Below are 23,671 nucleotides of genomic sequence, written 5' to 3'. Positions count from 1 at the left end.
AGAGCCTCATTAAGCAACACCTCATCCCTCCTTGATAGTATTGGCTTTTCCTATAGACTCAAATGTGATCTTGGATCACTAAAATAGAAAATGTAGAGTCTTGATCTTTGAGCTTGAGAACCGACACTCAGGCTTGGTCTTCAGGTGGTGGTGTTACCAAAAAGTTACCAAAAAGTGATGGTGTAGACAGAACAAGTTACCAAGATAGAAAATGTGATCTTTGATCTTTGAACAAGTTACCAAATGGTTCATAAAAATGCATAGTGCTAAACCGACACTCAGGCTTGGTCTTTAGGTGGTGGTGTAGACAGAACTCCAAGAACGAAGGCATCAGTCGATGTAGATGGAGCTGGTGCAGTAGATGCTGGAGCCGGTGGCACTGAAGCTGTAGCTAGTGCAGATGAAGTAGCTCTGGTGTCTGGAATAGGCACTGCAGCAGACCTCTGACCTCTGGGCACTCTAGCAAAAGCATCAGTGGTTGTCTTGCCCTTCTTCTCCTCCACTTCATCCTAAAGTTTCTCAACGACTGACTGGATCTCAGTGACCTTCACATCTAAGTCACAGAACTTCTGCTCCACGATCCTCTCCAAGCTATCCTGGTTTTGAGTCAGGGAGGACAGGCCCTTCTCAATCCTCAGAGTAGAGGCAATCAAATAGCCAAGCTGATCTTGCTTGCTCTTCGGAAGATACTGAGATGCTTCTTCGGTAGTTGGCATCCTTGCAGCCTTTTCAGCCTTTGCCTTCTCCTTCTTGGCTTGTGCGTGTACAGAAGATGGTTCATTTTCATCCATCACCACAGTGTTGTCCTCAAAGTCTGGGTAGATGGGCAGGTGCTCCTTGTCCAGCAAATATGTGCCAGTGCCCATCTTGGAGTTAATCAGCTCCTGAATCTGTGGGGCATATCCACAACTCCTCTTCTGATCTGCACCTGTCCTCTTTATGGTTTCCACTATTAGGCTCAGGACTTTGAACTTCTGTGGAACATCAAAGATATGAAGCAAGTTAATTGCATGGCCTCTGATCATCTTGTGATCACCTGACTTTGGCAAGAGAGTGTGCCTGAGGATCCAGTTGATAGTTGGCAAGCCTGACAGAAGGTAATGTACAGATCCAAACTTGTGTGTCTCAAGAGCAGCATCTGGGATCTCCTTGTACATGTGTGCCATCGTGATGTGATCCTTCTTCTTCTTGGCATAGACATCCAAGTCATCTCCATGTTCTTCTGGGGCATTAATCAACTTAGCCCATTCTGCAACTGCTGACTGGTACCTAGTGCCTTCATACATCCAGACAATCCTTCCATCTGGGTAGAAGTGAGCTGTGGAGTAGAACTGCATGATGAGCTCATCATTCCATTTTGTGAGCTTCTGAGCCACAAACTCATCAACTCCACAAGCCTTGAAGCTGTCATATACACCAGGGAAGTGATCCTCATTTTCCTCAATGAATTTCCAATCAACCCATCTCATGTCACACACTATTGGATTCTTGTCAAGCAAGATGGTCTCATAGAAGTCCTGCTGTTCCTTTGTATGGAACCTGTAGTCCACAGCAGTCCTTCTCCTTGTGGCATATGGATCTGACTCTCTCCATAGCCTCAATCCTGAATCCCTTCCTTATCTTCATGTTCTCAGCTACTGGATGAGCATCATTGTGATCTGGAATTTTTGGCTTCAATTTCCTCAAGACAACAAATCATCTTCTTCTTCCATTGCAGCTTCAGGCATTGGGGCCTTGTTCTTCTCTGCTGCTGGGATGTTCCTGGTGCTCCTCTTGGGTGCAGTTTTGGGTTTTGGAGCAGCTGGCTTAGAAGTTCCTTTGGGCTTAAAATGGAGCAGCCCCTGATCTTATGGCATCTCCCATAAGCTTTTGAGCTTTGGGTGCTGGTGCAGCATCCTCTCCCTCTTCCTCTTCTTCAGAGTCTTTCACAATTCAAGCAAGCATGCAAAGAGTATATGAGCAGCGGAAAGTAAAGCATGCAACTTGCAAAATGTAAAGGGAAGGGTTTGGAGGATTCAAACGCAATTGGAGACACGGATGTTTTGTCGTAGTTCCGATTGGTGGTGCTATCGTACATCCACGTTGATGGAGACATGAACCCACGAAGGGTAACGGTTGCGCGAGTCCATGGAGGGCTCCACCCACGAAGGGTCCACGAACAACCTTGTCTATCCCACCATGGCCATCGCCCACGAAGGACTTCCCTCACTAGCGGTAGATCTTCACGAAGTAGGCGATCTCCTTGCCCTTACAAACTCCTTGGTTCAACTCCACAATCTTGTCGGAGGCTCCCAAGTGACACCTAGCCAATCTAGGAGACACCACTCTCCAAGAAGTAACAAATGGTGTGTTGATGATGAACTCCTTGCTCTTGTGCTTCAAATGATAGTCTCCCGAACACTCAACTCTCTCTCACAGGATATGGATTCGGTGGAAAGAAGATTTGAGTGGAAAGCAACTTGGGGAAGGCTAGATATCAAGATTCATATGGTAGGAATGGAATATCTTGGTCTCAACCCAAGTGTAGGTGGTTCTCTCTCAGAAAATATAGGTTGGAAGTGTAGGTTTGTTCTGATGGCTCTCTCCACGAATGAAGAGGGGGTGGAGGGGTATATATAGCCTCCACACAAAATCTAACCGTCACACATAACTTTCCAAACTCGGTGGGACCGAATGGTTAAACTCGGTTGGACCGATTCAACAAAGCTATTGACTGTTAGCGTTTTCGGTGGGACTGACATGCAATTCGGTAGGACCGATATGATTAGGGTTAGGGCACAACGTAATCTCAGTGAGACCGATTACACAAACTCGATGAGACCGATTTTGGTAATAAGCTAACCAGAGAGTTGGTCAGGTAAACTCGGTGGGACCGATCGCTCATTTCGGTGAGACCAAAACGTTACGAAAGGAAAACAGAGAGTTTACATTGCAATCTCGGTGGGACCGATTGCTCATCTCGGTGAGAACGAAATGTTACAAAGGGAAACAGAGAGATTACAACCCCATCGCGGCGAGACCGAGATCCCTATCGGTGAGACCGATTTGCCTAGGGTTTGTGGCAGTGGCTATGACATTTGAAACTCGGTGGCACCGGATAGAACGAATCGGTGGGGCCGAGTTTGACTTTTGGTTTAGGTCATATGTGGATGTGAGAAAGTAGTTGAGGGTTTTGGAGCATATCACTAAGCATTTTGAGCAAGAGCCTTATTAAGCAACACCTCATCCCTCCTTGATAGTATTGCTATTTCCTATAGACTCAAATGTGATCTTGGATCACTAAAATAGAAAATGTAGAGTCTTGAGCTTTGAGCTTGAGCCAATCATTTGTCCTTAGCATTTTGAGGGGTCCACTTTTCTCATCCATGACATGCCAATCATTGAGCTTTCTTGAGATATTAATCTTGAAGTAGCATTAGCTCAATGAGTTATATGTTGTTAGGAATTACCAAAACCACCTAGGGATAGTTGCACTTTCAACACCAGACAAGACTCATACGAACTGCGTCGTGACATAGCCCGGCACAGAGGTGCCACACACCCCCTATGCTTCACTGATGAAGTAATGGATCATGAATTCCCAGAAGGATTTAAACCTGTGAACATTGAATCATACGATGGTACTACTGACCCCGCGGTATGGATAGAGGATTTCTTCCTCCACATTCACATGGCCCGCGAGGATGATCTACATGCCATCAAGTACCTTCCGTTAAAACTCAAAGGACCAGCTCGACATTGGCTAAATAGCTTGCCAGCAAACTCCATCGGAAGTTGGGAGAACCTGGCAGACGCATTCTTGGACAAATTCCAGGGCACTTATGTGCGACCACCGGATGCTCATGATTTAAGTCACATAACACAACAGCCCGGAGAGTCAGCCAGGAAATTTTGGACTCGGTTCCTAACCAAAAAGAACGAAATTGTAGATTGTCCAGATGCCTAAGCCCTAGCGGCCTTTAAACATAACATCCGTGACGAGTGGCTCGCCAGACATCTTGGCCAAGAGAAGCCAAAGTCCATGGCATCCCTCACAACACTCATGACCCGCTTCTGCGCGGGCGAGGATAGCTGGTTGGCCCGTAGCAACAACACATCAAGCAACCCTGGCACATCGGAGGCCAGAGACAGCAACGGCAAGCCACGTCGCAACAAATACAAGCGCCGCAACAATGGCGACAACGCCGAAGACACGGCAGACAATGCCAGATTTAGTGGCTCCAAACCGGTCAGCGGAAAAAGCCGTTCAAAAGAAACAATCCGGGCCCGTCCAGTTTGGACCGCATACTCGACCACTCGTGTCAAATTCACGGCACCCCCGATAAGCCAGCGAACGACACCAACAGAGAATGTTGGGTGTTCAAACAGGCTGGCATGTTGAATGCCGAAAGCAACGAAAAGGGGCTGTATAGCGACGACGAGGAGGAGCCCCAGCCGCCGAACACAGGAGGACAGAAGAAATTTCCTCCCCAAGTGAAAACGGTGAACATGATATACGCAACCCATATCCCCAAGCGGGAACAGAAGCGTGAACTCAGGGACGTCTACGCGATGGAGCCAGTCGCCCCAAAGTTCAACCCATGGTCATCTTGTCCAATCACTTTTGATCGCAGGGACCATCCCACTAGTATCCATCATGGCGGTTCTGCCGCATTGGTCCTTGATCCTATCATTGACGGATTCCACCTCAGTCAAGTCCTATTGGACGGTGGCAGCAGCCTGAACCTGCTTTATCAAGATACGGTGCGCAAAATGGGTATAGACCCCTTGAGGATCAAACCCACAAAAACCACCTTCAAAGGTGTCATACCAGGTGTAGACGCCTGTTGCACGGGCTCAATCACACTAGAAGTGGTCTTCGGATCTCCGTATAACTTCCGAAGTGAAGAGTTAATCTTCAATATTAACCCCTTCTGCAGTGGCTATCACGCACTGCTCGGACGAACCGCATTCACTAGATTCAATGCGGTACCGCATTATGCATACCTCAAGCTCAAAATGCCAGGACCTCACGGGGTTATAACAGTTAACGGAAACACAGAACGCTCGCTCCGCACGGAGGAGCACACTGCGGACCTTGCAGCAGAAATGCAAAGCAGCCTTTTGAGGCAAACCGCCAATTTGGCGACAAGGTCCATAGACACATTCAAGTGAGTCCGGAATAACCTGCAATAGAATCGCCAGGCACATTTAGAGCTCGCCTAGCAATTCGGCCTCCGTCCTAGTCCCAGTCAAGCAATGAAATTTACGCCGCGCGTACATAACTACGCACTAAAGATACCATGGGTACAGGCAGAGGCATGGCTATGGCGCATCCCCATAATGCGGTTCAACCGCCTTAGGACCAGTATATCTTTATAATTTTCTTCCTTTCAGGACCCTATTCTCTAGACGCCCTCTCCGATAGCTAGATCATCGGACCCATCAGGGGAGGAAAGTACCAAGGGAGCAAGAAGCTTTGACATACAAGGGAATACCTAGGTGGTCTCTCATATCGGTCGTTATACCTGTTTTACATACCCGCACGCAGCTCGCCCTTGGATCGGACATGTTAGATAGTCCTATTTTTGCTTATTGTACTACTTATACACATACACTTTGACGTATCTTATAAATAACAATGCACAGCGTCAGCTTATTATTAATTTCTTCATCTTCCTTTTTTCTTTTCCTTGTTTGTCTATTCACGACAAGTTGCTCCCGTACATTCTGGTACGTTTAGTATGCCAGGGGCTTCAGTGTAACCCATAACACGGCAAGAAAAGTCCGAACACTTTCGACAGTGCGACACCCCGAACTTATAGCATTATATGCATCAGCTCCGAATCATGTCTTGGGTCAATAGTTGGGTTTGCCCGGCTCCCATGTTTTGGTTCCTTACGTTCCGCTATATCGGCTAAGGTAGCACTCGGAGAACTACTGCGATTGTGTCCCGGTTCTTTCAGACGAGCACCTTAGTAGAGAAAGCTGAAAACTGACTGTCATAATGCGGCGAGAGTTGGTCGTTGTTCGAGAGGTCTCAAATCCCTAAAGATTTTTTCCACTTCAGGCGAGGAGTCAGCCTTATCCGATTTAGGCATTCATAGTGCCCCAAGTTCGGCCTTCCGAATACTAGGGACTTCACCAAAATTTAAAATTGTAGACTTCTATGCCTAAGTGAGAGTGATAAAGCCTTATAGTCTGATTGCCTGGTTCGTTGTGCTGAACACCTCCTTCGAAGGACCCAAAACTGTGATAAAGAGTGATCAGATTTATCCCGAACACCTCAGTACTAGCTACATGAGGGCGGAAGCCGACGACTGGCCAACTCTCAGATTTTATAAACGCCCGCACAGAAGGTAATATTTTAAATCAACAAGCATTATACAGCGCAGACGAACTCGTTTTTCATATTACAGGATCACATGAGTACATTCATTCAAATATTACATCCTTAGACCATTCCTCCGCCACAAGGCGGGCACCCTTCAAGACGCTGTCATAATAATTTTCGGGGCGGCGATGCTCCTTGCCCTCCGGCGGCCCCTCCTTCACTAGCTTCTCGGCGTCCATCTTCGCCCAGTGCACTTTCGCTCGGGCAAAAGCCCTGTGTGCACCCTCAATGCAGACGGACCGCTTTATGACTTCAAGCCGTGGGCAGGCATTCACAAGCCGCCTCACTAGGCCGAAGTAGCTGCCACGCAGGGGCTCGCCAGGCCACATCCGGACCATGAGGCCCTTCATGGCCTGTTCGGCCGCCTTGTGGAGCTCGACCAATTGCTTCAACTGGTCGCTCAAGGGCATCAGATGTTCGGTCCCAGTATACTGAGACCAGAACAACTTCTCCATCGAGCTCCCTTCCTCGGCTCGGTAAAATTCCGCGGCATCGGACACACTGCGGGGAAGATCTGCGAACGCTCCTGGAGAGCTCTGAACTCGGATTAGTAAAAGGAAAGTTTCCTTCACATGCTTGCTTTGCATAATGAATTCCTTACCCGCTGCTATCTTCTGGACCGCCTGAAGCTCCTAGAGGGCCTTGTGGGCTTCGGCCTTGGCATTTTTTGCGTTCTCAAGAGCCTTCGCAAGCTCAGACCCTTGCGTCTTAGAGTCACGCTCCAAGGACTCGTATTTTTTGACAAAATCTTGGAGCTCTTGCTGCACCTCGCCGACTCGAGCCTCTTGCTTCTCGCGCTCGGTGCGCTCCTTGGCCGCTTTGTTTTCGGCCTCGGACAACGCCTCTTTCAGGGACGCCACCTCGGCTGTGGCCCCTAGCAAAATTCATGAAGATCCTATGACTTAACAACCATATTCTTTTTTATTCCTTATCAATATATGGATGGGTATCACTTACCTTTGTTCTCTTCGAGCCGCCTCTTGGTAAGGCCGAGCTCTTTTTCGGACCGCTCAAGGTCCCGCTTAAGTGAGGAGACCTCCAAAGTGCGAGCGGCAGCGGCCAACAGCAAAGCCTGCTTATTCACATAAGACACATTCTGATTAGACTCCTGTGATTATTATTTGATCCTCTGTTCGGCCTTTCTTTGCGAACGCCAAACAGAGCATCAGGGGCTACTGTCTATGCTATAGCATTTTCTTATAAATTGATTACTTACCTCAAAGCCTGTTAAGAGGCTGGCACAGGCTTCAGTCAGTCCGCTTTTAGCGGACTAAACCTTCTCTACCACCGCACTCATGACAGTGCGGTGCTCTTTGTCAATGGAAGCGCCACGAAGCGCTTCCAGCAAGTTGTCTGGTGCCTCTGGATGGATAGAGGCCATCGGCACAGACGGCTCGCCCCCCTTTGTGAGGGGTCGCCCAACAGAGTCCAGAACCACGGGAGGTTCCGGCGCAGTATTCGGCCGGGGGTCGGACTTTCTGCCCCCGTCATTTGGGCTCATGGGAGCCTTGCCTCCCATGCGCCCGGTGTCTGGGAGGTCGCCTTGGGGCGGTCTGGTCGGGAGCGAATCACTGTTCATCTCCGACAGGCCCAGAGACCCATCCGAAGAGGATACGTCGAGACGGTCCTTGGGTGGCCTGCATGATCATGTTCGGCATGATAAGAAACAATAAAACAAAATATACCAGAACTGTTATGGTATCCGGATACTTACGACTTTGCTAGGGGCTTGTCCCTGGGCAACCACTCCTCGTCATTGAATGCGGTCGTGGTGGAGCGGTCCGGAAGGAGGGCTCTTCCCTTCTTGGACCCTTCGGCCTCCCCGGATGGGGCGGCCTTCCTTTTCTTATCCCCGGGCTCGATGGGGGGAATTTTCCTCTTCCTCCTCCTCGTCTTCGAGGGAGGAGGGCATCTCGGTGTTATCGGACGATGATTCCGATACAACCTTGCGCCGGAGACCTTTCCTGGTCCCCGCGGCCTTCTTCCTGGCCTTCTTCTCCGGCGCCTCATAGGGCGCCGGAACCAGCATCTGCGTCAGGAGAGTACTCGCTGGATCTTCGAGCGTGGGGCCGGACAGTCGATCCGCTCCACTGTCGCGACCCATTCCTATCAAATAATATGGAGACTCAGATCCCTCACATAATTATACTAGGGAAAGAAACACCTTATGAGATATAAGGAGCTTACTGGATTAGCAGGGCGCTTTGCGCTGAGTCCGCGGTCCTCGGTAAGGGGAGGACGTACCTCGGCATACTTGAACAGCACCCTCCAGATGTCCTAGTGCGTCGTGTCGAAGAGCTCTCGCAGGGTCTAGTGCTTTGCCGAGTCGAACTCCCACATATTGAATGCCCGTCTTCGACACGGGAGGATCCGACGGAAGAGATGGACCTGGACCATGTTGACAAGCTTGATTTTCTTGCTTATCATGTTTTTAACACAGTTCTAGAGTCTGGTCAGCTCCACCGATGAACCCTAAGATAAGCCCTTCTCTTTCCAGGAGGTTAGCCGCATGGGGATGCCAGATCGGAATTCAGGGGCCGCCACCCAGTTGGTGTTGTGCGGCTCGGTGATGTAGAACCATGCCCATTGCCACCCCTTCACGGTCTCCACATAGGAGCCTTCGAGCCAGGTGACGTTGGGCATTTTGCCCACCATGGCGTCTCCGCACTCCGCTTGCTGGCCGACCACCACCTTCGGTTTGACATTGAAGGTCTTCAGCCACAGGACGAAGTGGGGCTCGATGTGGAGGAAAGCCTCGCACACGACGATAAACGCCGAGATGTTGAGGATGAAATTGGGGGCCAGATCATGGAAGTCCGGCCCATGGTAGAACATAAGCCCGCAAACAAATGGGTGGAGGGGAAATCCCAGCCCGCGGACGAAATGGGTAAGGAATACAACCCTTTCGTAGGGCTTGGGGGTAGGAACGATCTGGCCCGCGCTTGGGAGCCGGTGCGCGATATCCGCGGCCAGGTATCCAGCTTCCCGGAGCTTCGTGATGTTCTCCTCCGTAATGGAGGAGGCTATCCACTTGCCTCCCGCTCCGAACATGTTCGAGTTTTTTTGCGGAAAAGATGCAAACTTGGGCGCTAGAGCTCAAGTGCGCGAGAATGGATGGGCAGGAAAGAAGAAGGCGTGGGTAAAAAAGAGGAGTCCTTATCCCTTTATAATGGTGGTAGAAACTGCGTGCCTCCCCACTTGCCTGGTAAAACTCGCTTATTCCCCAAGCGCCGTGATTGATGGCGCGGTTGGGTTACCCATGCCCGTATTGATGAGAATCCCGTGATAAGGGGACATGATCTCTGTTTCGACAAGACGTGCCAAGAAAATCGCCTCGCAATATGTGCAGTAGCTTGTTGAGAAAAATGGTTCGAATAATAACCGGAGCCATGGCGTGATGTCACGTTATGAAAAGTTGTCAGCGGATTAGATTTGTGGAAATATTATACTCTCTACGGTGGTATGTGGAATTTGTTTTGCAGAGTCGGACACTATCCTTGTGTTCAAAATCTTCTATAGAGTATTCGGAGGAGGAACCCGCCTTGCAATGCCGAAGACAATCTGCGTGTCGGACTCGTCGTCATTGAAGCCTGGTTTAGGGGCTACTGGGAGTCCTGGATTAGGGGGTCCTCGTACAGCCAGACTATATCCCTTGGCCGGACTGTTGGACTATGAAGATACAAGATTGAAGACTTCGATCCGTGTTCGGATGGGACTCTCCTTTGCGTGGAAGGCAAGCTTGGCCATTCATATGTGTAGATCTCCTCCCTTGTAACCGACTCTGTGTAACCCTAGCCCCTCCGGTGTCTATATAAACCGGAGGGTTTTAGTCCATAGGACAACAACAATCATACCATAGGCTAGCTTCTAGGGTTTAGCCTCTCTGATCTCGTGGTAGATCAACTTTTGTAATACTCATATCATCAAGATCAATCAAGCAAGAAGTAGGGTATTACCTCCATCTAGAGGGCCCGAACCTGGGTAAACATCGTGCCCCCGCCTCCTATTACCATCCGCCTTAGACGCACAGTTCGGGACCCCCTAGCCGAGATCCGCCAGTTTTGACACCGACAGTCATGGTCCTCTTTATCTGCATGTTGGTCCTTAGAAAATCTTGATCTCTCGTCCTTTGACCTGATCTTGGTGCTGTAATCTTGCTCCCGTTCCTATGCAAAGTCTGGGCAATGGACCCAGGTTTTGTTGCACCGACACACTACAAGGACGAACCCAGGTTTCACTACTGGTTCATATCCCCCGCCCTAGATCAGGTAGAGGAGCTCAACTTTATAGCTGGGCATCCGTGCTCGCTGCGCCGTCCATGTTCCGCCTTGCGCCCACGCTCCACCACGTTACATTGAGGCAGTGCAATTTTCCCCCGGATTGATGTCGCACACGCTCTTCATCTCCCTAAACTTAAGCACCTCGAGCTCATAGTCGTCTGCATCTCGGAGGAGGATTTGGAGCGCCTGCTCGTCGGCCGTACAACTCTCGAGTACCTTCGTCTTCATGCGATGGATGGGTTCAGTAGCCTCCAAATCGCCTCAAGGAATGCACGTGCGATTTATGTGCATTGCTGGTGCCGCCCAAGTCTGTCAGTTGAGGTGTTTCATGGTATGGTCATTGAGAATGCACCTTTCCTCGAGATATTGCACGTACTTGATAAATCAGGTCCAGCAAAAATCAAGGTCATTCACGCACCGAAATTGATAGTGTTGGACTATTCGTTTGCTGAATTCAACAAACTTGTTACTAGATCATTATCCGTTCAGGTACACCAGTCTTCTTCTTCTCCTTCTTATATATCATTGGACAACACATTTTATCTAATTTTTGTAGATCTATATGTTCTCCTATCATCCAGAAAATGATTCCCACTAGCTTGACCCGGCCTCTGTGCATAGTGAAGATCTTGGTACTACAATCTGTCGGCCCCGATCTGGATGACATTGTCATATTCCTTAGATGCTTTCCTTGCATGGAGAAGCTATACATCAAGGTGATGCTCCTTTCCTGTTAATTTTTAACCACAACGGAGCTCATTTTGTTGTTACTTTTACCAATGATTACAAAGATAAAAGTAGAATGATTTCTAAAGGAAATTTGGAGGATTTCAGTACATATATTTTTTGAGATGTTAATGATGAAAGATTGAAGGTGACATTTCACTCTTTTCGTGTATTTTAGAAATCCTGCAAATTAAAGAGGCCTGAAGTGTTCAAATCTGCAGCTAGGAACTAATATGTTGTCTTCGTTGGCAGATACTAGGTGGCCCAAAAGTAGAAAATCTTGGGGAATTTAACAATCCTATTGAATACCTGGATATTCATCTCATAGAAATTACTTTTAACGAGTACTGAGGCACCACACCAGAAATTAAATTCTCAAGGTTCTTTGTTGGGAAAGCAAGGTTGCTCAAGGTAATGAGGTTTGCCCTATATTTACTGCGCAGAAGTGAATGGATTGCTAAAGAGCGCAATCGTCTACAGCTGAATGGAAAAGGCTCTGCACAAGCTGAATTTTAGTTTGTAACTTCATATGGAAAATTATTCGGAAGTCACTATATCGAGCCGCTATATGACTTCATGGTGGATGATCCTTTCACAGAAATAATGCATGAAAAATATTATGAAGAATATGAATTTTATTTGTCAGAATAGTTTGAACCTTGTAATCTTTGAATTTGGGCCTCCCAGTGCTAGAATTTGAACCTTGCAATATTTATGGTATTTTTTATATAACGTAATTGAATGTTTAATTTGGTTTTGCAATCATGTCCTTTTATAAGTATATTTATGGTATTTGTAATTGGAGTGTGTTGTTCTTCTGTAGATAGAGCATAGATGTTGTGCAAACGAAGCATGTCACATCACACGCGGACCACAGTAGGGAACCCGTCGATGTTGAATTGATCAATCGCAGACGGTTGTATACCAGCAGGAGTTTGCCCACAACACACGGCTTATTCTATCACAAATAGCTCAGATGGATCAACTATATGCCACGTATCGCACACGCAACTCTAATTTGAATCGGGCTTGATGTCTCCGCCATCGTTCGCACAGTTCCTCTTATATGCCACGTATCACTGTGCCACCCTTTGCTCGCATCCCTTAGCGTGCTTTGCTCGCCGTTAGGCGCCGTAGCGCGCTCTGTTCGCATCCCTCAGTTCGCTCTGCTCGCTGTTAAGCGCCGCAACGTGCTCTACTTGCGTCACCCGGCACACTCTGCTCACGTACCTACACGCAGACGGCTTGTCGACAACTTTTCCTTGCATGTTCAACTACTATATGCATATATATGGTTGCTCACCATTGAGGCGGCTGCGGAGCGCTCTGCTCGCGTTCCTCTGCGCGCGCTCTGCTAGCGGTTGGGCCGGTGCACTATCACATTGGGGGCACCATATGCATGTGGTTGTGCAACGCGCGTCGCCATGATGCAGTTACGTGCGACACGATGGGGTTACGTGCTGCAATTAGAACTGCCATCCGGGCGTGGCGATATTCTAGGTCGTCCAGCTTCCCCATTAATTCCCATGACCATTATAACATTAGTATCTTCAACATTTCGATTGCGCCCCACCACACAACAAGCACACCCATGACGACACATACAGAGAGGATATCTAGCGGCGCTCCAATGGAGTTCGGCGAGCATAAAGTGGAGACCCACGCGAGGGAGATAGATCTCTCGGTGGTGTACACCATCGACCCGGCCGTGGTGGAGGACTACATCAACACCGTGCAGCAGTTGCTTACTCGAGACAAGTACAAGGTGGTCAGCATCGGCCTCCGGTACACCGGCGATCATCCCACTTCCTACCTGTTCGTGAGAGTATAACCGCTAGCCAGCTAGCTGACTTGTACATCTCCCGAATAGTGTCTCTTCATGGTGTCCCATTGCAAATTAACTTAGACCATGGAAGTCTCTTCACTTCTCGATCTTAGGAAAGTTTCCAAAATGCTATGGGAACTCATCTCTCTTTTAGCACCACCTTCCACCCCCAATCAAGTGGTCAAGTAGAACGAGTCAATCAAATTCTAGAGGATATGCTCCGAGCTTCTTTCATCTCTTTCGGTATGGATTGGGAGAAATGCCTACCATTCGCGGAGTTCGCTTACAACAATAGTTATCAAGCTAGCTTGGGCAAAGCTCCTTTCAAAGTTCTCTATGGACGAAAATGTCGAACGCCCCTTAACTGGTCAAAAACTAGGGAAAGACAACTCTTTGGCCCGGATATGACTCAGGAAGCAGAAGAGCAGGTTCGCGTTATCCGTGAGAAACTGAAAACAGCCCAATCTCGTCAAAAGAGTCAATATGACCGCAAACATAAGCTCATGACTTATGAAGTCGGCGAGAAAGCTTACCTTCGGGTTACTCCTTTGAAGGGAACCCATCATTTCGGTATCAAAGGCAAATTGGCTCCTCGTTACATTGGACCCTTTCGCATTCTTGCCAAACAAGGAGAAGTTGCCTACCAATTGGAACTACCTCCGCATCTTTCCAGAGTTCACGATGTCTTCCATGTTTCTCAACTCAAGCGTTGCTTCGCGGATCCTATTCGTGGAGTGGACCATGAAATGCTTGACCTCCAAGATAATCTCACATATCGGGAATATCCCGTTCGTATCCTTGATCAAGCCGAGTGTACCACTCAACGCCATAACATCATGTTTCTCAAGGTTCAATGGTCACACCACTTTGAGAAAGAAGCCACTTGGGAAAGGGAGGATCGTTTTCGACTTGAGTACCCCACCTTCTTTCCAACGGATCCTAAATCTCGGGACGAGATTCTTTTGAGTGGGGGTGAGTTGTCACACCCTAGCTAGTTCATGCATGAGAGTGTTGCATCATGTCTACTTTTCCAGAAATTGAAATGGGGATAACAGAACCCTCAGCACCCCCTGGAAACAAATAGGGTTTACTAAAATCATTTTCAATGAATCTGAAATGCCCTTCTAAAAAGTCCACCCTTTTTGTCTTGGGTTAGAACCTCTGATAAAATGGGTTCACATTTTTCTAGGACACATAAGTACATTGGATTAAATCTTTATCTATTTGCATTTGGGCATTTAAATGCTATAAAATATTTTAAATGCCCAAATAATTCTGGAAATAAGTGTGGGCTATTGGAAATAATTCAAATAGAGCCCCTGATTATTTTCAGGATTTTTGGAAGTGTCTAACTATTTTTAATAAAGCCACACAGTTACAGAAAATAGAAAAACAAAAACAGAAATAAAAGAAACCGCTTACCTGGCCGCAGCCCACCTCCCGGCCCACCTGGCGGAGATCCCTTTCGCCGTCTCCGCCGCACCAGCTCGTCCCCGATCGCGTCATCTGCACCGTCGTGTTCTCCATCCCTCCCGTCCTTGTTCTCGCGCTTCGTAGCAACCGCACCGAGCTCGGCCGCACCCGTCGCCGTCATCGCACGTCGCCGTCGTGGCCACAACCACTTGGGATTGATTCCGAGCACGTCACCATCTTCACCGCACTCGCGGGAGCCCAACGCACCACCCCGCACTGCCCCGCCACGTCTGGCCTCGCCGGCGGTTAAATGCCGGCGAGTTTGACCCCGTTTGACCCTGGTTGACTCCGTGTGGGCCCAGGTTGACTCCTCCCTGAGTCCATGACAGGTGGGGCCGTCTGCTAATTAAGTTAGGTTTAGTGCTAACTGAAAATTAGTTAGGCTAATTACACTGAAACGGGGGACCCACTGGTCAGGTTTGACCTGGACCGGCCCTGTTGACCGCTGACATCACCATGACGCACTGCTGACGCAATAACTATTTTCTGGATTTACTTTTATACAGGAAATTCCAGAAAAAACTACAAACTTCAAAAATTCATAACTTTTAATCTGTAACTCCAAATGCAAAGATTTATATATGAAATTTGATCAGAAAATTTCAGTCTTTCCATCTGTAATGGTTTCATGCATGAAAGAACACTTTAACCCTGCAGTTTAGGTGAAAAAAGCTAATGCACTTATATGACGTTATAATATGTCACACCTTGATTTTCATGCCACGACACTTAAGCTAACAATCATGGTAAAATGTGGTTTGACAAAAACTTTTGAGTGTTTTGGACCTTGCCTTGATTGGATTTTTGTCTGTTGTTTGCAAGTGCTCTAAAAATCAAATAAATCGTCCAACTCCTATACTTCATCTCCTTTCTCCAAACTCTTGAACCAATGATCATGCCATGTGTATAGGACATAAAAATAATTTCTTGCAAAATAATTTGGCCCAACAGTATTTTCAAAAATTAGTTTTCCAAAAAACCCTGAGTTAAGGCTTGCACTGCAAGTACTTAATTAAGGGCAGTAAAAATCTTTCCAAAAATATATTTGACCCCTATTAGATATAGGATACCTAGAAACCACAAAAATATAATTTTGAAAGTTATTTTCCTATTTTATTTAAAAGCTTTTTCTTAAGGCAAGAAATGGTCTTTAATAGGAAAAAATATTTTATTGTTTCAAAAATATTTGACAAAAATCAGGGAAACTCAGTGGACATATATTTTCCATATATAAGAGTTTCAACACATGGTCATGTTCAAAATATTGGTAAAATCCCTCAAAAACCCTTTCTGGATATTTCTAGGATTTGAAATATTTCTATAGGAAATATTCCCCAACAATTCCAAGAAAATTCTAGCATGTCACACATGACATGTTTGATGATCTTGCCAAGTCTCATGTCATGGAGAACAGTATAACCCCATGAAACCCTCTCAAAACCACTTCTGTCCTTTTTCAAGTTTGAACAACTTTGCACTGTCAAACATGTCCAAATGCTCTCAAACTTGGTGCACATGCTCAAACGGTGTAATAATGCATCTAGACCAAATGGCACAAGTTGGAGAGAATGTTATCTTGATCAAAGTGCCCTAAAACCCTCTCTGTCCAGAACCAAATTTGAACATGTTTACATTGGCTACTTTCTCATTTTAATCTCAACTTTTGTGGACATGTTCAGAACCTCAAATGATGACACTACACTAAGTGGTGCATCAAGGAGAATAGATTTGCATGACTAAATCTTGGAAAGTCTATTTCTGTTAATTTCTAGGGTTTACCAAAGTTACATTGGCTACTTTGCCCAAATGAGCTCAAACTTGGTCGAACATCCTACTTCTATGTGCCATTCCATCCTGTTAATTCTCATGGCAAGTGGAATTAATTTTCTTGCCCAAACCAACAACAAACACCTTCTGCCATTTTCCCAAAATCATCATTTTGACATCTTCCACTAATCTCCATGAGCCCAAGTTTTTAGCACAGCTGCCCGGGGTCACCTTCTACCTCCAGTAAGTCTTGCCAGCTCTCAGATCAATCATGGAATAGGGTAAAACCCCACTTTCTCTCTCTGGACATCACATTTCTCTCTCTCTCAACCCCACCTCTCTCCTAGTGGTTCACCACGGCATCCAAGGCCACCTCCCCTTTGTTTACTCACCCCACAAAGCCTCAGACACTAGTGGACACGCCCCTGGCACATAAACAATGCCATGGCGTGTAGAGCTCGCGCTCTGGAGCACGCTACAGTGCTCTCCGGCACTGTAGCACGCCCATTCCAAGGCCTGCCGTCGACCTTGGGCTCCGGAATCGTGTCCCCCGAGGACGCCTCGGTGTCCATGACACGCAACACTGTCGGCCCCTTCCTCCCTCGCCCTCCTTCTCCCCTCTACAGGCTCACCCGAGCGCATCCATGGACACTGCCCACGGTGCACCACGGCCACGCCCTTATAAGCTACTGCCGACCTCTTATCTGGCCTCTCATCGCTCTCCCTCTCCCCCACGAACCTCCCAGACAACATCCCTCTCCCTCCCATGCTCTCTTTCCCTCTCCATGGCAGCCATGGTCGCCGCCTGCCTCCGTCCCGCTTCAGCGAACCAGAGCCTCCCCTCCTCTCCTTTGACCACCAGGGGAAGCGTCGCAGGCCAGCGGAGCCCTCCCGCTCCTTCTCCCCCTGGCCTTGTGCTCACGGCGTCACGCCCATCCACTCCAGACGCCGCCCGCCATCGCCAGGGTCGCCGTCGCCCCAGATCCTCCCAGCCCGCGCGAAGCCCCTGGATGGAAGCGGCTCGACATACCGAGTCCGTCAGTGCACCGGACGCCACCGGGGACGGCCGGAGTCGCCGGGGATCAACGCCGGCGTGTGCTCGGCCTCGCCTCCCCTAACCCTCCTCTGCCTCAGGCGCGAGGTAGAGGACGACCACCCCGCCAGTTGGCAGGGGGCCCGCCTGTCAGCAGCAGAGGCGACCGAGCCGGCCCACCAGTCAGGTTAAGAGGACACGGTTCACGCTAATCTGCTTGCCCCGCTGGGTGGTGCACTCCCGCAATGCGCCTTCGGCTTCACCAACTCCCTCGTGCAGCTGAGCCACTGGGCTGAGCCTAGTAGGCGTTGTTTAGTTGGGTTTCACCCAGTGCGCTGTATAAGGTTGACTCCTTTTCTTCCTTTTTCTTTTCCAGAAATGTTGTAAAATCCATAATCAATTCATTTCAACTCCATATTAGGTGATTCAAATTTCTAGTGACTCCATAAATCATGATCTATCACATGGTGCTATTTGCACATTTTTCCAGAAACTTTCTCTTCAGAAATATTTATCAAAATCCTATTTTTCTATTTCTGTGTTAAACTTTAGAAAATCACAGAGAGCTCAAATTTGATAACTTAGGTTATGAACATTTTTCTTAATACTTTCTGTACTCCACAAAATAATGAGCCATTTCTTCATATTTCTCAACTTTGCAAATTCATAAATAATTCATTTGAACTCCAAATCCAGTGAAACCAACTCCCAGATGCTTCTAAAATCATGATTTGCTAAATGGGTGCCTTTGCTCATTTTTCAAAAATAGATTTCTGTACACTTCTTGCAAATCCATAAACCCCTTGATTCCATCATATTGAAATGTTCAGAAATATTCACTAATCCAATTCCAGTGAAACCACCCTAGTTATTTTTCGTATGACCAGGGAAGTCCTAGAAAATTCAAATCCATATTTTTAGAGCAATTTTATTTCCTGCCTTGTTGTGTTGTTTATTATGGTTGCTTTTAACGATAGTTGACGAAGTAGACGAAATGCTTGCAGTTGGACCAGAGATATTTGAAGACCTCGAAGACTTTGTTAAAATAGGCAAGCAGCCCTTTCACCATGATGAACCATTTTACATCATGAAGGCATTTTCGTTGCTTCACTAAGTGCATGATATACCTTGAATGGTGTAACACCCCGGATGTAATTTACCTTATATGTATTCCAACTCTTGCCGTTTCTGGCACTAAGTTATTTTATTTCCTCGGGTTCGGGTTTTTGTCTCCGTGTGTTGTTGCCTTTGTCATGCATCTCATATCATGTCATCATGTGCATTGCATTTGCATACGTGTTCGTCTCATGCATCCGAGCATTTTCCCCGTTGTCCGTTTTGCATTTCGGTGCTCCTATCTCCTCCGGTGGCCCTTTCTACCTCTTTTCGTGTGTGGGGGTTAACCATTTCCGGATTGGACCGAGACTTGTCATGCGGCCTTGGTTTACTACTGGTAGACCGCCTGTCAAGTTTCGTGTCATTTGGACTTCGTTTGATACTCCAATGGTTAACCGAGGGACCGAAAAGGCCTTGTTTGTGTTGCAGCCCAACACCCTTCCAATTTGACCCAAAACCCACCTGAACCCCCTCCATCCCCTAGAGCGTTCGATCACGATCGCGTGGCCGAAAACCGCACTCCATTTGGAGCTTCCTAGCTCCCTCTATGCCTATATATAGATCCACTCCCGAAATTCCCGGATCTCTTCGAAGCCCCAAACCCTAGATCTTTCCCTCTCGCCGCGCCGGACACGTCCGGTCCGGCCGGACACCACCACGCCGCCGACCCGCACCAATGGCATCCCGCCACGTGGCACCCCCGCCCTCCTCCGCCGCGAGGCCCAGCGCCGGCCACCGCGGCCCACGTCGGGCGCCGCCATCTTCTCCACCCCGCCGCCTGGTCTCCTCGCGCGCCACCCGAGCCCGGCTGCCGCCGCCCTATCCCACCTCTCCGTCGGCTGCCTCCGCCGCCTCACCGCGCGGCAGCGTCGTCTCCAGTCGCCGGTCGCCACCGCCACCTCGCCGAGCACCGCGCCGCTCGGTCTCCTCCGTCGTCCTCGCCGCCCCTCATAGATCCCGGACGGCCACCGCGTCCCGGCAAATCCAGAGAGCTTCATCGACAACTCCGGCGAACAGTGAACCCGGGGAGTGCCTTGAAGTCCGCGCCTTGCTACAGTGTTGCTACAGTAGATCTCAGATCAGAAATTTCGGTTGACTTTATTCCCTGAAACCCTAATTTTTAGCAATTTTCATCATGTCGTAACTCTGCATCCGTAGCTCTGATTTGTGCATGTAGCATATCAAAATGTTCATCTCAACGAGAACATCATTTCATCTCACTGCATCATTTTCATTTGAGCTCTTCTTGATACCCGAAATGCTGTTGGAAAAAGGCTATGTGATAAAATTGCCAGATCTATTTCATCAAATAGATATTTGTCATTTTTGCCATGATTAATGTGTGCATGATATGCTCCTAAGCTCTACATAAGTTTTGTTATATGCGATGCCATATTTACAGAGGTGCTTACCATGTATTTTTGTGATATGTGTGGTGACTAGCACAAGCTTGCAAAGTAGCGTATTCGGTAATGCTGATTTCGTCGTTATGCCATATGTTCATCTTGTTTCCTAGTGATCCGTGCCTCTTTTGAGAATGCTCATTAAGGATGATTTTTTAACATTGTTGTGATCTATCCATCCATGTCTTTGTTTGCATTTATGGAGCCACCTAGCTTGAGTCAATCGAGCTCTACTTTTGCTATTTCGTGAATCTTGGCAGATTGTTGACTTGTTAGCGATTTTGCCGAGGATGTTGCTATTGATCCGTGCATGCTATGTTGTTGTTCTTGCCATGTCTAGCTTCTATGCCATTTATTCTTGATGGGTGTATACTTAGTTTGTCATGCCATGCTCTGTAGTGAGTGCATCGAGCTCGTAAACATGCCTACTCGTTAACAGATTTGCATGCTCCAGTTTTTCACTAAGTCTGTAATCTGATTATGTTTTTGCCATGTTCACATGCTTGCAATTGTATTTTAGGATTCCTTTTGGCTCAAGGTCACTAAGGGACTTTTGTTAAGTGCTTTGAGCAGCTTCATGTCATGCCTTGCTTTGCCATGTTAACTTCCTGTAGCATATAATTTTCATGCTCCAAAGTGTGCTACCTGATGTTAAATTCCAGACTTGTGTTAATTTCACTAAGTCTGAAACCTGTTATCATTTGCACTTTTGCCATGCTTTCTTGAACCTGTTAATGGATGAATTAGCCGTAGATCAGTGTTCATCTTTTGTCAAGCATAATGAGTAAATACCTGCCATCTATTTTGTTGTCATGTTTGAGTGCTGTAGCATAATTATCTTTATGCTTTTAGATGCCTACTTGCTGATTATCGCAGACCGGTGCCATATTTGTTTTGCTTGCCATTTCCAAACCGTGCATCCGATTCCGGTGATCTTTATATCGATTTCAACCGAAATCACCTCACCTTTCCACTGGAGCTCTTGTATTTCCATGTTGAGGCCAGGTTCAATCATTCCTTGTCAAATCTTGCATATGCATCACATACCGCATCCCACATAGCATACCATGTTTGCATCATGTTTGTTTGAGCGTTGCACGTGGTTGATTGTGTTCCTTTTGCTTGTTTGTCTTGTTTGGGTAGAGCCGGGAGACGAGTTCGCTAACGAGGAGCCTGTTGAGTTTGCTTACGAGGATCAAGTCAACTCTGACAACTTTGCAGGCAAGATGGTCATGCCCTCGAAATCACTTCTATCTTTGCTTGCTAGATGCTCGCTCTTTTGCTATGCCTATGCTACGATGCCTACCACTTGCTTATCATGCCTCCCAAATTGCCATGTCAAACCTCTAACCCACCATGTCCTAGCAAACCGTTGATTGGCTATATTACCGCTTTGCTCAGCCCCTCTTATAGCATTGTTAGTTGCAGGTGAAGATTGGAGATTGTTCCTTGTTGGAACATTATTTGTTGTTGGGATATCACTATATTGTCTTGTTATCTTAATGCACCTATATACTTGGTAAAGGGTGGAAGGCTCGGCCTTTTGCCTAGTGTTTTGTTCCACTCTTGCCGCCCTAGTTTCCGTCATATCGGTGTTATGTTCCCGGATTTTGCGTTCCTTATGCGGTTGGGTGATAATGGGAACCCCTTGATAGTTCGCCTTGAATAAAACTCCTCCAGCAATGCCCAACCTTGGTTCTACCATTTGCCACCTACCCTCTTTTTCCCTTGGGTTTCCGGAGCCCAAGGGTCATCTTTATTTAAACCCCCCTGGGCCAGTGCTCCTCTGAGTGTTGGTCCGACCGAGTAGACTGCGGGGCCACCTCGGGGCAACTTGAGGGTTGGTTTTACTCGTAGGATGTCTCATCTGAGTGTGCCCTGATAACGAGATACGTGCAGCTCCTATCGGGATTTGTCGGCACATTCAGGCGGTGTTGTCGGACTTGTTTTACCATTGTCGAGGATGTCTTGTAATCGGGATGCCGAGTCTGATCGGGTCTTCCCGCTAGAAGGGATATACTTCGTTGACCGTGAGAGCTTGTGATGGGCTAAGTTGGGACTCCCCTGCAGGGATTTGAACTTTCGAAAGCCGTGCCCGCGGTTATGGGCAGATGGGAATTTGTTAATGTCCGGTTGTAGATAACATGAAACTTAACTTAATTAAAATAAATTAACCGCGTGCGTAACCGTGATGGTCTCTTCTCGGCAGAGTCCGGGAAGTGAACACGATGTTGGAGTAATGTCTGACGTAGGTTGTTATAGGATCACTTCTTGATCATAGTTCTTCGTTCGTGCTTCGCCTTCTCCTCTCACTCTCTTTTGCGAACAGGTTAGCCACCATATATGCTAGTCGCTTGCTGCAGCTCCACATATTACCTTGACTTACCTATAAGCTTAAATAGTCTAGATCGCGAGGGTGCGAGATTGCTGAGTCCCCGTGACTCACAGATTACTTCCAAACCAGATGCAGGGACCGATGATACCGTTCCAGATGATGCGCTTGAGCTCAAGTGGGAGTTCGATGAAGACTCTCGTCGTTACTATATGTCTTTCCCAGATGATCAGTAGAGGTGCCCAGTTGGGGAGATCGGGGTCCATGTCGCATGTGGGGTTGATCTTTTATTTTGGTACCGTAGTCAGACCATGAGTGTATTGGATGATTGTAATGTTATTCATGTATTTGTGTGATGTGGCGAGTGTAAGCCAACTATGTACCTTTTCCCCTATTATCTATTTACATGGGTTGTTGTGAAGATTACCTTACTTGCGACATTGCTTTCAATGCGGTTATGCCTCTAAGTCGTGCTTCGACACATAGGAGATATAGCCGCATCGAGGGCGTCACAAGTTGGTAATCAAAGCCTTCCCCGACCTTAGGAGCCCCCCGTGCTTGATCGAATAGCTGGTGTTGTTGAGTCTAGAAAAATGTTTTGAGTCATTTAGGAATTATATATCGGAGAATTTAGGAATTCTTTTTACTCCCCAGTCCCTTCATCGCTCTGGTAAGGCATCCTAACATAGAGTTTTGATTCTTCTCTTCTCAAATTTCACTAAATTTTTTTAGGATCACGCGGGTATCTTGGAATCGTTCCGATCGATTTGTGACGAGAACATTGTTCTTGGTGCCTCCTATCATTTAGGGGTTGTGGCAGTGTCCCGGGGAGTTGAGCTCCGAGGTGTTGTCGTCACAATTTTATCGTTGCAGTTCTGGAATACCTGAGTTTAGTTTCGTCGACATCAAAAATCTCTTTTATGCAGTTGTTGGTGAGATAACCTCGACGCCACCCAGTACTGGGGTGGGAGTTCGGGAGTATTGCCATAACTTGTATAACGGATGCTTTTCGAAGGTTGAGGTAGACGATTTCCGAAGTTTTTCTCGGTTATGTGTTGAAGGATGGATACAGCTGGATGTAGGATTTGCTAGATTTGGGTGAGATATTATGCTTCCGATGTATCCCCAACACCTCATTTCATAACCGGAAAGGTTCGGGAGTTTCATAGGTGGGAATTCTTGTAGCTCTAGTTCTTCTTCCGCGGATATTTGGTTTGGGATTGGGTGATCCTTACCGAGTATTCGTTCTTGTTCCGTACCTTGTTGTTTTTCTTCTACCTCAATTCTAAGTGGATTCTCAATTTATGGATATGTGACCATTTCAATTGGAATGCATTCGTTCA

This window comes from Triticum urartu, chromosome 7 (genome assembly GCF_003073215.2).
Source record: "Triticum urartu cultivar G1812 chromosome 7, Tu2.1, whole genome shotgun sequence".
NCBI lineage: Eukaryota > Viridiplantae > Streptophyta > Magnoliopsida > Poales > Poaceae > Triticum > Triticum urartu.
This window is presented reverse-complemented; position numbering follows the sequence as displayed.